The following is a 15000-nucleotide window of genomic DNA, read 5'->3' on the forward strand; positions in this document are numbered from 1 at the left end:
CGGGGACACCAAGGAAGAAGTTGCCTCTGGCGGGTTCCAGGCTGGCAAGCTGAGTAAGCAGAGACCACTGGGCCTGAAACACAGTTCTTCCTTGAGTCCACACAGAAAAGCAAGGGGTGGGGGAGGGGAGAGGACAGAGACACAGGAGAGACAGACAGAGAGACAGAGACCCAGAGACCGGTGGAAAGACACACAGAGTAAGAGATGGAAGGGAGAGCGAGTGAGAGATCCACAAGTCCAACTAGATCTGAGACACACACACACACACACACACACACACACACACACACACACACACACACACACACACAGAGGGAGACATGGACGGGGAACCAGAGACCCATTACTGTGACTGACTAGATCACCTGAATAAATTATTCCTTCCCTGCCCTGCCCTCATGTATTAAGGTAGACTCTTGGTATGGAGTTCTTCTTGTCACCAAACACAGGTGAGGGTTAGTGACTTTTTACCCTTCCATGTAGGGACTCTTCCCTTAGGACCCTTGATTTCGATCATTGAATAAGAATTTCTGGAGGAGTCACTCTGGTGGAGTTTTTATGGAGTAAGTAAGCAAGCAGGCAAGCAGAGACAACCAGACCCCCAAAAAAGGCACAGACAGACAGACAGACAGACAGACAGACAGACACACAGACAGACAGACAGACAAGGACATACTCTAATACAGTGTGGGTGCTCTTGAAGGGAGAGAGACCTACACAGCTCCTTGACTTCATGGGTGTTTTCAGGGTTAGACAGGCGGGGGGGGGGGGGGGAGATGTGGCAGCTGAGTTATGTACAGATAGCTGTTTTATCTTTGCCCCAACCTGAATTTCTAGATGTTTGGGGCATTTCTCTACAGGTAAGAAAAACAGGTCATTGACCATTCCTTCCTTCCTTCCTTCCTTCCTTCCTTCCTTCCTTCCTTCCTTCCTTCCTTCCTTCCTTCCTTCCTTCCTTTTTTTACTTTCTCTCTTTCTTCTCCCCACCCCCCTCTCTCTCCTTTTTCTTTATTTTTTTGGGTGGGTGGGCAATACTGAGACTTGAAGTCAGGGCCTCAGCACTGTCACTCAACTTCTTCTTTTTTTTCACATATGAATAATTTTACAGTTTATTTCATTAAAATTATATTCTCAGAAAGGTAAAAAATATATATTAGCTATTTCATCAAATGAAGTAATTATACTAACACATAACATAAGTTAGTGAAAGTTTTATCTGTCATGAATAGGACAAAAAGTATCATCAAACAACATTTCTAGGAATCACACTCAACTTCTTTTGCTCACGTCTAGCACTGTATCATTTGAACCACATCACCACTTCTGGCTTTCTCTCTCTCTCTCTCTCTCTCTCTCTCTCTCTCTCTCTCTCTCTCTCTCTCTCTCTCTCTCTCTCTCTCTCTCTCCAGACACACACACACAGACACACACATGCATATACATACATATACACATATATTTATACACATACATACATATATATCTATCTATGCTTATATGTAGTGTGATACAAACATATATATATTTATTATTTTCAGTTTTTTTGTCGTCGGGTGTGAGGCTTGGACTCTGGGTCTGGGTGCTGTCTCTCTGCTCTTCATCTGAAGGCTCACTACTGTTCTGCCACTTGAGCCACAGGGTGCCACTGCTCCCCTTTTCTGTTTATATAGTGCTGAGGAATCGAACCCAGGGCCTCATGCTTGCAAGGGGAGCGAGCACTCTACCACTAAGCCACCTTCCTAGCTCTCCCCCCTTTTTTGGCCAGTCCAGCATGGAAGGCTCCTGCATCTTGTTTGTATGGACATACTCACAGCTGAATAACTGAGTTGTTTTGCTTAATAAAAAAAAAAATCCTGGTGTTGATATATGTGGAGGGGAAGGGAAAAAACAAATTGTTAAAACAGGGTTACAGGAGGACCCATTGAAACAATGAGATATACAAGTCGTTATGTCGAAAAACGAACTTTACAACTTTGGTGGGGGGACGGCGGGGGGGGGGAGGATACGAAGGGATGGGAAGGGGAAAAAAAGCAGGAGGCTACAATGCTTATAAGAAATGTGCTCATTATCTTACCCATGTAATTGTAACCCCTCTGTACAGTATTTTCACAATAAAAATATATTTAAAAAATATATATTTAAAAAAAAACTTGGTACAGTAGTCTAGAAACATGGTTGCTATTACAGCCTTCATTTGCTTCACTTGACCACTGTTTTCTCATTTAACAGCTTTTGGCGACAAGCATGATTATTTTTCGTGGGGTGGGGGTGACTGTTTTGAGGCTTTCCCAAATTTTTATGTCCAACAGGTTACCAGATCTAAGGAAAACCCAGAAGTTCGAGAATTAAGTAACTCTCGGGCTCAAACTACAGAGAAAGAAAAGGAGAAAGAGAGACCTATGGAGGGAAGGGGTTGGGGCGTTGGGGGGAGAGGTCATAGAAAGGAAAAGAAAACAGGGAAAAATAAAAACACAAAGTAAAGGTCGTTTTTAAGTGGAGGCCTGGACTCAAACCAGGCCACTGACTGAGGCTTCCTCATTATGGGATTTCAAAAGTGGGCCTTGGCTTCTTGCAGAAGTCATCTCGATGTGTTGGTGTTCTGCTGTACATATCATTTGGAAGCGACTCTATCTTTTCACTCCATGGTGAATGTATTCACATATATGTTCCTATAGAAAACCAGTTTCGTGTGTTTTCTCTCACATATGCAAAAGGTACGTTTAAAATAGGGGAGACATTAGATCTCTGGACTGACTGCCTGGCTGGCTGCTTGGCTGGCTGCTTGGCTGGCTGCCTGGCTGCCTGGCTGCCTGGCTGCCTGGCTGCCTGGCTGCCTCACTCACTCACTCACTCACTCACTCACTCACTCACTCGCTCACTCACACACTCACACACTCACACACAGTAAGACCCAAAAGACAGGATAGATACTTTTAGGGGGAGAAACACCCACCGAGGCAAGGCCCAATGGTTATGTGCCCAGAAATGAAAGTGAAACCTTGAAAACACACAGAGGAAAAAGAAACAAAGTAAACTCTCTACCTTGAGCCTGTAGTAGGGTTTAAGAGATGATTCTGTTGGTTTCCCATGCATGCATGCGGGGGAGGGGGGGTGCTTTGACCCATGCTCTGTTTCTTTTTAAAATTTACTTCCCTCCCCCGGTGTAAGTTTCCTCCTTTCTTTGAGGAAACTCTTGGCTCCGTTCCCGCAGTATACTCATTGTTTGGGCAAAAGCTCAGAGGAAGGGAGCTGCTCTTTTCCCTTCCACCACCCACCCCCACCTATTAGTTTTCTTTCCTAATAACTGTTCGTTTATGAGGGACTGAAAAGTGAAGAAAATAGGATGTGTGGAGCCATTCATTAGGAAGCTGTCCGGCTGTCTTGTCTCTGAATTCCTGGTGGTGCTTTCCCAGGCCTCATTTCCCCCTGGAAATTATCCTGCTTGCCTCTGTGTTCAATTCTGGGAAGGAAGATAGGCCGAGATAAGGCAACCTCTTGGCACGAAGCTGGAACACACGGCCACCTCGCCTCACGGGTACACAGCCTAATCATCCTATCCCGAGGGTCCTCCGTCAACAGTTTCTTACAACGATTTTTATTAGTTTAGTGGCCCTACTGAGGTTGAAATTCAAGGCCTCAACTCAGGCAGGCCTGCTGGGGTGGGCGTGTTTGTTTCTTCTTCTTTCTCCTCCCCCCCCACCCTCCCCCCTCCGCCAGGGCGCTTAAGTCGTTGCCATGACGACATTTACAAGACAAAGGAACGTTGCCTGGAGTTCCTGAGTTGACTGGGGCTCCAGGCTTAAACCAGCCCACCCCACCCCCACCCCCGACCCGCCCTGCGTCCTCTGCGAAACACCCCGGCGGGGTGGGGGGTGGGGCGGCCAGCCCTCAGCTCCTGTAACTTCATTAGCGCGCGGGGTGGGGTGGGGGTGAGTGAATCAGCCTCCCCTCCCCCTCCCCGTCTTTACAAAAGTGGCCTCTTTTGCCCTTGGGCAGGAAAAGTCTGCGCGCGCGCGCTCTCTCTGGTCTTTTTCTGCTGGGACCCTCCCTGCCTACCACCAGCAGCCACTGACTTCCTGCAAGCTGGAGTTGTCAGACTACTTCCACCCGCCCGCTGCCACTAGTATGCCTCCCGCCCAAGCCCGCCAGGGACAGAATGGGAGGGGCGGGCGGGGAAGCTGGCATGCTTGCCTGTGCTCTGCCCTCTGCCCCTCCGGGAGGCATGACTGTGACCGTGGGATGTCCCCGTGGCCGACCCCTAAGCTCCCACCCTCTGGACGGAGGAGAGTGAGGGGAAAAAGGAGTTCAGGAGTCTTGTCTCCCCTCCATCTTCCCGCCTAGGTCAGGCCAGGATCTGCCTCTCTTCTCCCTGTCCCTGTTCCCCGTTCCTCTTAAGGAGTGACTGGAGAAACTGTCCGTCTGTGTTTGTGATTGTGATTAACATCGCAAAAACCTTCAAAGAATCTCAGATCGGTTAGAAGCCCGTTGGGTTTCACTTCTCAGGCGTGAGGGGTTGTTATCTCCCCCTCCCTCTCTCCTTTGATTTTTTACAAATTGTTAGGGAAATGGTGACATACAGAACGGTTACAGTATGCCAGCCCACACCGGTGGCTCGCGTCTGTAATCCTAGCTGCTCAGGAGGCTGAGAGCTGAGGATCACGGTTCAAAGCCAGGCAGGGCAGGAAAGTCACCAGACTCTTATCTCCAATGAGGCACTAGAAAATCGGAAGTGGCGTTGTGGCTCAAGCGGTAGAGCACTCGCTTTGAGCTGAAGAGTTTAGGGACAGTGCCCAGGCCCAGAGTTTAAGACCCACCACTGACAAAAAAAAAAAAAAAAAAAAAAAAAAAAAAGGATAGGAAAGATTACATTACATAAGTGAGGTAGGAAGAGTACATTTTTTTTTTAATTAATAAGTTTTTTTTTTTTTTTTTTTTTTTGTCGTTGGGCTTGAACTCTGGGCTTGGGCGCTATCCTGCCCGGGCTGGCTTTGAACCGTGATCCTCAGCTCTCAGCCTTCTGAGTAGCTAGGATTACAGGCGCGAGCCACCGGCGCCCGGCTAATGAGTTGTGTTAATTGTGAAAATACTTACAGAGTGGTTACAATGACACGAGCAAGGAAATGAGTACATTTCTTATCAAGCATTGTTGCCTCCTCCTTTGTTTCCATTCCTGCCCTCCCATCTCCCCCCACCCCCTAAAAAAGAGTACTTTTTTTTTTTTGGACAATGTCACCCCTTCCCTGGCTCTCTCACAGGTTTTCCCTCCCTCAAGTTCTGTTTGTTCCCCACCCACAGGTTGTGTGTCAACATAGTGTCTAGTGAGTGCCACTGTTGCACTTCTTCATCCTGGGTCCCTCCATTTCTTGCCCCTCCCGGAAATAGATGAAGGAAGAAACAATGGGGGGGGGGGAGAAGAGAAAACAAAATAACATCGATGATAACAAACACAAAGAAAGGGGAAGACTTCTTGTTATATGATCAGAGGTATATAGGCATTGCACTTTGGTGAGCCTCATGTCTTCAATTAAGCAACCCAAAGGCCAGAAGTGGAGTTTTGGCTCAAATGGCAGACTGCCAGTCTCTTTTTTTTTTTTTTTGGCGCGGGGGCGGGGGGGTCCGGTCGTGGGGCCTGAACTCTGGGCCTGGGCGCTGTCCCTCATCTCTTCAGGTTAAGGCTAGCATTCTACCACTTGAGCCACAATGCCACTTCCGGCTTTTTTTCTGCTTATGTGGTGCTGAGGAATCGAATCCAGGGCCTCACGCATGCAAGGCAAGCGCTCTACCACTGAGCCACCTTCCCAGCCCCAGAGTGCCAGTCTTGAGCACAAGAGCCAAGGGACAGCACTCAGGCTCTGAGTTCAAGCCCCAGGACTGACTGGGGCGTGCACACACACACCCTGCACCCCTTGATCTTTGCTGCTGTTTCCTACCACACAGGCACAGGCACGTATGGCAGCATGTGATCTACCTCCCCCCCTCCCCCCACACACACTTTGCACTGCCGCCACCACCACCGCCGCCGCCACCAACTATAGCAACAGACTTCCTAGGCTTCCCCTCCACCACCACCACCCCCTCCGCCCCGGGCCCTAGTTTAGATCGATGAACCAAAGTGTCCCCACTGCACGTTCGGCTCTGGCAAATATCAGATAGGATTACAGTGATGAGGAGAGAGGAGCGACTGCCATGGATTGACTGTAGGGCCCAGAGGACAGAATGCCAGCCCAGGCCCATTCATAGGTCAAGCCAGGAAAATGTTTTTTGTTTTTGTTTTTGATTTCCGGTCTCTCTCCACACCCCATGTGTTTTGTCTGTCTGTCTCTCTGTGCCATAGGGGTTTGCCATTCATGACCTGTGTGGGCGGGGATGTGCTGGGGTGTGTGTGTGTGTGTGTGTGTGTGTGTGTGTGTGTGTGTGTGTGTGTGTGTGTGTGTGTGTGTGTGTGTGTGTGTGTGTGTGTGTGTGTGTGTGTGTGTGTGTGTGTGTGTGTGTGTGTGTGTAGGGGGAGGTGTTCCTTCCTCACAAGACCTTCCTAAGTGTCTTGATCGATCTTGGGCCTGACGTTCTTTTTCCTTGTTTTGGGGTGCCACCTACTGGACACCGTGTGGAGTGACAGGGAATGATTCGGTGCTGATGGCGGGGGCTGGCGACTCTCGCGAGAGTCCGAGAGACTCTCGCGAGAGTAGCGATGAGGTATCGCCGGCTCTCTTCTGCGGCTTTATTTATTTACAACGAAACAAAACGAAACAACAGCAAACAAGGAAATGTTCTTGAAGGGAGGGCCGAGCGGAGGGAGAGGGGGGCCCGCAGGGGGTGTTTTTTTTCGTTATTTTCTGGACACGGAATTCGTTTGGATATTATGTCTTACGAGCAAACTGTACCAGTTTATTTACGGTTGTAATTTTTTTTTTTTTTTTTTTTTTTGGATCCGGTCGTGGGGCCTGAACTCTGGGCCTGGGCGCTGTCCCTCAGCTCTTCAGCTCAAGGCTAGCGCTCTACCACTTGAGCCACAGCGCCACTTCCGGCTTTTTTCTTTTTGCTTAATGTGGTGCTGAGGAATCGAACCCAGGGCCTCAGGCATGCAAGGCAAGCACTCTACCACTGAGCCACCTTCCCAGCCCCTACGGTTGTAATTTATATACGGTACCACAAATGTCTTTACGTCCGTATTATGAAAAAGGGTCCCACGGCTGCAGTGGGTGAAAGATTGAGACGGGAACATTTCTAAAGGAGTGCCAAGAAAATGGAAAACAGGCAATGCAATAGTTTAGGGAGAGTTATAAATATCAAGTGCTGCCCTAGGTGAAATTTCATGCAAATGTCCTCACCCACTCAGGTAAACTTTTTATATAGGTATCAGAATACAATTTCTTGAACTATATAGACTTTTATTCACTTGATTTCCCTTAAGTAAATTAAAATAACTGGCTGTTGACAGGGCACATCTGGATATTTCTATCGGCCCCATAGAGATAATCTGTTACATTTTAGGACATGGTAGATTATATTTGCTATTTCCCCAAATGGACTTTACAAAAGCCATCCGTGGCCCCAAAGATGTTTCTGGACCTCTCATCACATGTGTGACTAAATAGGCCTCAGTGAATTAAGCTGAGAAAGCTGCAAAACAAAGCAGATCACTTCAGTTATGGAATATTAAGAGAATAAAAGTAGCTTTATACCACTGGATCTTTAGTGAGAAGGTAGAATAAAAAGAAGAGAAAAATATTGGAGGATGCAATATAAGCCAATTGAAACGTATCCAACCGCGGATCTGGCTTTGAAGTGGCTATTGACTAGTGTGGTCCTAGACCATCGTGTCCAGAAGGATACATCGATGTGTTTTGAAAGATCCTAAACCAAATGTACTTGTGATCATGACCCAAAGCGTGAGGACAGGTACATTTCTGTCCTCCTAATTCCAGCTTTGATCCTCACACGTCCGGTTGTTATAATACGTTCACAGTCGTGCCACTTACGGATATTACGTCTTGTGTCTTCTCTGCAATATCTTAAATGCTCAGAGAAGTTACACCTTCTGACAAAAGGACAGTATGTGTGTCACACACACGGGGACACACACACACTCTGTTTGCCCGGAGTGCTGTGTAGCTTACCATGTCCAGTTATAGTTTAGGTCTAGCGTCCACGTAGGAGAGAAAACAGGTGCCGTTGGTTGGTCGGTCTGTCTGTCTCTCCGCCGGTCTGTCTTCCCCTGGCATCACCTGTTCTAGGTTCTTCTCCGCCGCCGCCGGCACCCCCCCTGCCCCCCCCCCCCCCCCCGCTCCTAGTCCATCAGTCCATCCATCTACTTCCCTGTAACTGACATAATCTTCTTCTTCTTCTTTGGGGAATGGATGAATAAACTTTTACCTTGTGGATATTGTACACACACCCTAAGGTGTGTGTGTGTGTGTGTGTGTGTGTGTGTGTGTGTGTGTGTGTGTGTGTGTGTGTGTGTGTGTGTGTGTGTGTGTGTGTGTTGACGGAATAGAGTGTTTACCATGCCTGACCCCCTGGCTCTGCCTCTCTACCCGTCTGCGATGCGATGTGTGTGCTGGGGCGCTTCTGCCCGCATATGTTCCCAGTGCGAACTCCAAAGAGAAGTACGCCCGCCGGGCCTGTGGGTTCTAACCATGCTTCATCCCCCCCCCCCCCCGGGAGATAGGATCGCCCCTCTGACCCCCCCACTCTGTTTGGGCCGGGGCCCCTCGTCTGTCTCTCCCTGTCTTTCCTCCTAGGGTTCCCTACCTGCCCTCCCCCCAGCCCCGCGCGCGCACACACACACACACACACACACACACACACACAGAGTCACAGACACACACACACAGAGTCACAGACACACACACCCACACCCACTGTGCACCGCCACACTCGGGTCCAGGTCCTCCACCACAGGCATGTGAGTGAAGATGCCTCTACCCTCCAACACCTGTGTGTCGGGTTCAGATTCATCGCCTCATGCCCCGAATCCTGCTCCAGAGAGAGTGGCAGAGCCTATTAGAAAAGGCTAGCTGTTTTTTTGTTTTTGTTTTTGTTTTTTTTTTTTTTATTTTAAGGTAGTCCCATTTGTCGAGTCTCTCTCCAATTTGTTGTGACCCTGGGACTCTGTTCAGGAAGTTCCTTCCTGTGCCTATTAGTTCAAGTGTCTCTCCTACTCTGTCCTGCAGTAGTTTCAGAGATTCAGGTTTAATGTTAAGGTCTTTAATCCATTTTGAGTTGATGTTGGTGCATGGTGATAGGCTGGGGTCCACTTTTAGTTTTCTGCATGTGGCTGCCCAGTTTTCCCAGTACCAGCGGTTGAAGAGGCTGTGTTTCTTCCATTGTATGTCTTTGGCTCCTTTGTCGAATATCAGCTGGCTGTAGGCCTGTGGATTTATTTCTGGATCTTCTATTCTGTTCCATTGGTCTTCGGGTCTGTTTTTGTGCCAGTACCATGCTGTCTTTGTTATTATAGCTCTGTAGTAGAGTTTGAAGTTCGGCATGGATAGCCCTCCCATATTGTCTTTATCCCCTAGAATTGTTTTGGCTATTCTAGGTCTTTTGTTGTTCCATATGAATTTTTGGACTGTTTTCTGTATTTCAGTGATGTACGTCATTGGGATTTTAATAGGAATTGCGTTGAATTTGTATATTAGTTTTGGAAGTATTACCATCTTTACTATATTAAGTCGGCCTATCCAGGAGCATGGGAGGTCTTTCCATTTCCTAGTGTCTTCTGCAATTTCTTTCTTTAACTTTTTATAGTTCTCATTAAATAGTTCTTTTACATCTTTGGTTAGGTTAATTCCTAAATATTTTATTTTTCGGGAGGTTATTGTGAATGGGGTTGCTCCCTTTATTTCCCTCTCTTCCTGTACATTATCAGTGTATAGGAAGGCAACTGATTTTTGTGGGTTTATTTTGTATCCTGCTATTTTGACGAAGAGAGTTATGATTTCTAAGAGATTCGGGATGGACTTTTAGGGATCGTGGAGGTATAGTATCATGTCGTCTGCAAAAAGGGATAGTTTAACTTTTTCTTTCCCTATGCGGATCCCTTTAATGTCTTTTTCTTGCCTTATTGCCCTGGCTAAGGGTTCTAGGACTATATTGAAGAGGAGTGGAGACAGTGGGCATCCTTGCCTTGTTCCTGATTTTAGGAGAATTGGTTGTAGCTTTTCCCCATTAAGTATAATATTGGCTATTGGTCTGTCATAAATGGCTTTTATTGTTTTTAGAAATGTTCCTTCTATTCCTATTTTCTCCAGAGCTTTTAGCATGAATGAATGGGGGCGGGGGGAGGGAGCGTGTTGTGGGGCGGGCGGGCGGCGGACTTTCACAAGTGAGCGGGGTGCCTCCCGAGGGCTCGTCTCTTGCTGGAGCCGACCCATCTTTGGGAGTTTTTTGTTGTTGTTGTTGTTGTTGTTGTTGTTGTTGTTGTTGTTTCTTTCTGGTTTCCATCTGGGGGAAAAAGAAAACAAAACGTACAAACACCCCCCCCCCAAAAAAAAAAAAAAAAAAGACGGGCGGGCAGACGGTGGGACGAGCGCTCACTTGCCCTTTTCTGGCCATGTTGGGTGGGGGTGGGGGTCTTGCCACGGGCGGCGGAGGTCGTGCGGGTGGCCGGTTCGTTTTCTCTCGTGGTGCAGGCCTGCCGTCTTTGCCGCCCCTTCCTGCTTGGGACCGATCCCGACTTCCCGGTTCTCGGGTTCGGGCCGCTCCGTTCGGGCGACTCCCGTCCTGGTTCCTGGTTTCACTTTGGTCGCTGGCGGCGGCGGCGGCGGCGGCTCGATCTCGGTCTAGGTCTCTGGTGGCTCTGGTGTCGTTCGTGAGGTCGCAGAGAGGACCCGGCTGCAGGTCCTGACCTAGGTTGTGCCTCTCGGTGCGTGGCGGTGGGGAGTGAGGCGATTCGTTTCCGTGTTCTGTGTCTCCGGAGCTCAGAGCCGGCCGGCGCGCGCCGATCCGGGGTACGGCGGCTCGGTGGAGTCGGTCGTTGGAAGGCGGTTGTCGTGCTCCCCCTGGCGTCCGCCTTGATATGACAGTCCCCTCGTTCTCAGCCGAGCGAGCGAGTGAAGGAGGAGGTCTGGCGGCAGCGAGCCGGGCGGAGGCCCGGCCTCTACCGGGTGCCGGGCGCGACTGTCGCCGTGGTGTCGCTGTGGCGCCGGGGCGGCTGTTCTGTCGGACTTTGCGCCCGCAGGCGAGCGCGGGGTGGGGCCGTGAGTCGCCGCTCTCTCTTCCGTGCCCGGTCTGTGCCGGGGGTGGCGGCTTGGTCGGGTCGACCAGTAGTTCTGTCTGGGCCCGACGCCTTGTCCTCCTCCCCTCCCTGGACTCTGGTCTTTGAGGGCGAAAGAAGGAGAGTACGAGGGACGTCTCGGGAGTCGGGGGAAAGGGTCCCCGGGTGAGCCGCTAGGTGGTGGGGCCGGTCCCGGCCCGGACTCGGACCACCCCCCCTCCCCGGAGTCACCTCCGAGTGAGCGCTTGGCGCGTGCCGGGCGCGAGGGCCTGGGTCGCCGGCCCCGTGTGGTCTCCCTCCACGGCCCCGGAGGCCGGAGGACAGACCTCTGCGGCGGGAGGAGCCGTGGGCACGGCCGAGGCGAGCCTCGGGGCCGGGACCTACACCCCCCCCCTCCCCGACATAGGATGGTCGTCGGAGTCACCTCCGAGTGAGCGCTTGGCGCGTGCCGGGCGCGAGGGCCTGGGTCGCCGGCCCCGTGTGGCCTCCCTCCACGGCCTCCTCCACGGGCCCCGGAGGCCAGAGGCCAGACCTCTGCGGCGGGAGGAGCCGTGGGCACGGCCGAGGCGAGCCTCGGGGCCGGGACCTACCTACCTACCGTCTGCGGTGTGCGCGATGGCGGGGACTTGCCCGGTGGGCCCTGCGTAGGGGAAAAGTCGAGGCGGAGGGAGCACCTCGGGAGTCGGGGACCCGAGCCCGGGAGTCCCGCGTGTGTGCGTGCTGGCGGCAGGGCGCTCACCACCGACCCCGCGCGGTGTGGGTGTGGTGGCTGGGTGCCTCTCGGAGTGGGTGCCTCGCGTCTGCCGGGGGAAGGCTCCCCGTGCCGCTCGTGCCGTGAGCCCGTGCGCACCCGGGGTAGTGGGGCGGGTGCGTCCCCTGACCCCGCTCCCGCCCTCTCTCTTCGTCTGTCTTCGCCTTATGTGGTCGACCAGCTGTCCCTGAGAGTTCCGTGTCTGGCTCTGTTGGGGACGTGTTGGGGACAGGTGTCCCCGATGTGGTTTCCGAGAGGTCCCTGTCGCCAGCGAGTTGTCGCCCCTGCGTGACCAGCTGGTTTTGGCGTGGTGACGTGAGGATTTTGTACCTGCAGGAGGGTGCTGGCATGCTGTGTCCCGGTGGCTGTCAGCGGGTCTTTTGGGGCTCTCTCGGATGCTGTGTGCCGGGCCTTTCCCGTCTCTTCCCGGTCCGGGTCCCCCTGCCCTTCCCCCCGCACCCCGGGCTCCCGCTGCCCTGAGCAGGCCTTGCCCCTGTGGTGGCTCGTGGGTGTGGTGGTGGTGGTGGTGGTGGTGTGGTGGTGGTGGTGGTGGTTGGTTGGTGGCTGAGTGAGTCCCGTCGTCCTTGATCTCTCCCCCGCTCCCGGTGCCGGATTCTGGCCCTTGCCTCGGCACGCCGAGGAGGAGAGTGGTTGGTTGCCTGGGGTGCATAGGTAGGCCCGCGCGGTGTGCTTCCCTCGCCGTGGCCGGCTTGAGGAGGAAAAGGCGGGGGGCGAGTCCTGCCTTGCCTTGCCTGTGCGTGTGCGGCATCCCCGTCCTGCCGTCGTGCTCGTCCGACCTCCGTGGCTTTTTTTTTTTTTTTTTTTTTTTTTTTTTCCTATCGCCCCTAGCTCCAACTCCCCCGACCTGCCGCTTCCCGATGGCGGGCCTGGTCGGCCGCTGACCTGCGCTACTCCCGAGCGCTGTCCGTGGTTCTTTTTCTTTTTCTTTTTTTCCTCTCTAGCTTCTTTCGGCTCTGTGCCCGGCGGAGGTGTCCTGGTAATCCCGAGCGCCAGGGACGCTGAAGCCCGTGGTATTTTTTTATTTTTTTATTTTTTTAAGTTTTTTTTTTTTTCTTTTTTTTTTTTTTTTTTTTCCTTTTACCTCGCTCGTTACTCACGAAAGGTTGTCTGTCCTGGCTGCGCTTTTATCCCAGGCTGTTGGCCCTCTCGGGAGCCGAGCTTCCTGGGCCCCACCGCCTCCCGAGTGCCGTGTGGCTGTCTTCTCCGCCCCCTCGGTGTGATTGATGTGGTGACGTTGCGATCTCCTTCGGGCCCGGGCCTAAGCTGCGCCAGGCGAGGGACGGACATTCATGGCGAATGGGACCGCTCTTCTCGTTCTGCCCGTGGGCCCCTGCCCTCACCGTCCCACCGTGCCGGCGCCGGTGGTGTGCGGGGAGGCAGGGGTGCGGCAACCGGGTCCGGCTGCGCTCTCCCTGCCCTCGCCGTGAGGTCGGGGACTTGTACACGCTGGAGGAGGGGGGGCGCCCCTGATCTTGCTCCTCTCTTCCCGTGACTCGTTATCGGCACGGGGGTCGGCTCTCTCCGTGGAGAGGGAGGGTCGGTGCTCCGTGCTTGCCCGTGCTGTGTGGTGTGAAAAGCCGCGCCTCGCGCTCTGCCCTCTTGCGGTGCTCCCGGAACGCTCCCGGTCGGTTCTCTCAGGTGCCTGAGGCTGAGTGGTGGTGTCGTTCCCGATCCCGGCGTTGTCCGTTGCCTTGTGCCAGCCTGCTGCCCGTGGTGTGTCCCGGCCGTCCTTGGGTTTGTGGGGCTTGTGCGAGTGAGAAAAAAAAGTTATCGCAGAGATTGACGTCTCTGCTGGGGGGGGGTCGAGGCGGTTCCCCAGAGGAGGAGCGCTCTTCCCTTCTTGCACCGGGCGGGTGGCTTCCCCGCATGAGCTGCCGGCCCTGGTCCTGGCTTGTCTTCCCTGCCGTGTCACCTGGCTCTTGTTGCACCGGGGGACCTGAGATGTTGCAGTGGGAGGCGAGCCGGGCCTGTGCGGGCTTTCCCGCCCGTGTGCGCGACCTTGCTCTGGCCCCGCACGGCAAGGCCGACCGACCAGGGTTGGTGTTGCTGCTGCCGCAGACCCCCCCCGCCCCACCCCTCCCTGCCACCCGTGGTGGGAAAGATGGACGCCTTTGATGTGTGCTGGTCCCGGCGGGGTTCCCGTCGGGGTTGGGTGCGGGCCACCCTCAGAGTGAGGAGAGGTTCTCTAGCGATCCTCGTTCGGGAGGCGGCGTTCGCTGCCGGGTTGGCGGGGGCCCGCCCCCGATGGGCTCCCGCGGCCCTGCCGCTCCCTGTCCCGCTTTTGAGCGTTAGTGGCTGCCCGCGTTGGTAACTGCGTGCCCGCGCCTCCCCCCTCCGAGCTGGGGGAGGGTCCCGCGGGGCCTCTCCCGGGCCGTCGTCTGGTGTGGTGAGTGGAGGACGTTCCCGATCCGTCCCCGCCCCTGCCTCGCGCGCGGTGTGTCGAGTGGCGGAGCCTGGAGCCTGTGCTGGGTCGCGATGCGAGGGCGTGTGGTGTGTGGCTTCCCGGCCTCGTGCTTGGGGTGCCGTGGGGTTTTTGGGGGGTCCCGTCCCCCTCCCCCTCCGGCCCCTGGCGACGCTGTTCCCGAGCGTCTGTGTGGGCCGCCGCCCGTTGGCGACGACGGCGCCGTGCCGGGCGCCGGGCCCCGCGGTGTTCCGGGGCCGCCGTGCCCGTGGTGGTGTGCCGCTCGGGGGGGTTCTGGCCCTCCGGAGCCGAGGATCCCGGTGTGTGTGGGCCCTTGCTCACGCGGCCGAAAAAAGAGGCGGTCGATGATGGGTGCCGTGCCCGGCGGTGTGGATGGGTGCGGTGGGGCCCTGCTGGCGCGGGTGGCTCCGCGGGCGCTCGCGGGGTCTTTGAGGCGTGTGCGAGCTGCCTTTTCCCTCTCGGGCCTCTTTTGGGGGGGCCCGCCGCTGCCGCGGTGGGGGTTTCCGGTCCGCTGGTCGGCCGGCTCGGTGTCCCAGGCGTTGCGCGGGACCGCCCAGGAGTTGGGGGTGGTGAGATCCCGCGTTCGTT

The sequence above is a fragment of the Dipodomys merriami genome, unplaced genomic scaffold, assembly GCF_024711535.1.
Source record: "Dipodomys merriami isolate MVZ:Mamm:240054 unplaced genomic scaffold, mDipMer1.0.p SCAF_2468, whole genome shotgun sequence".
NCBI classification, from domain to species: domain Eukaryota; kingdom Metazoa; phylum Chordata; class Mammalia; order Rodentia; family Heteromyidae; genus Dipodomys; species Dipodomys merriami.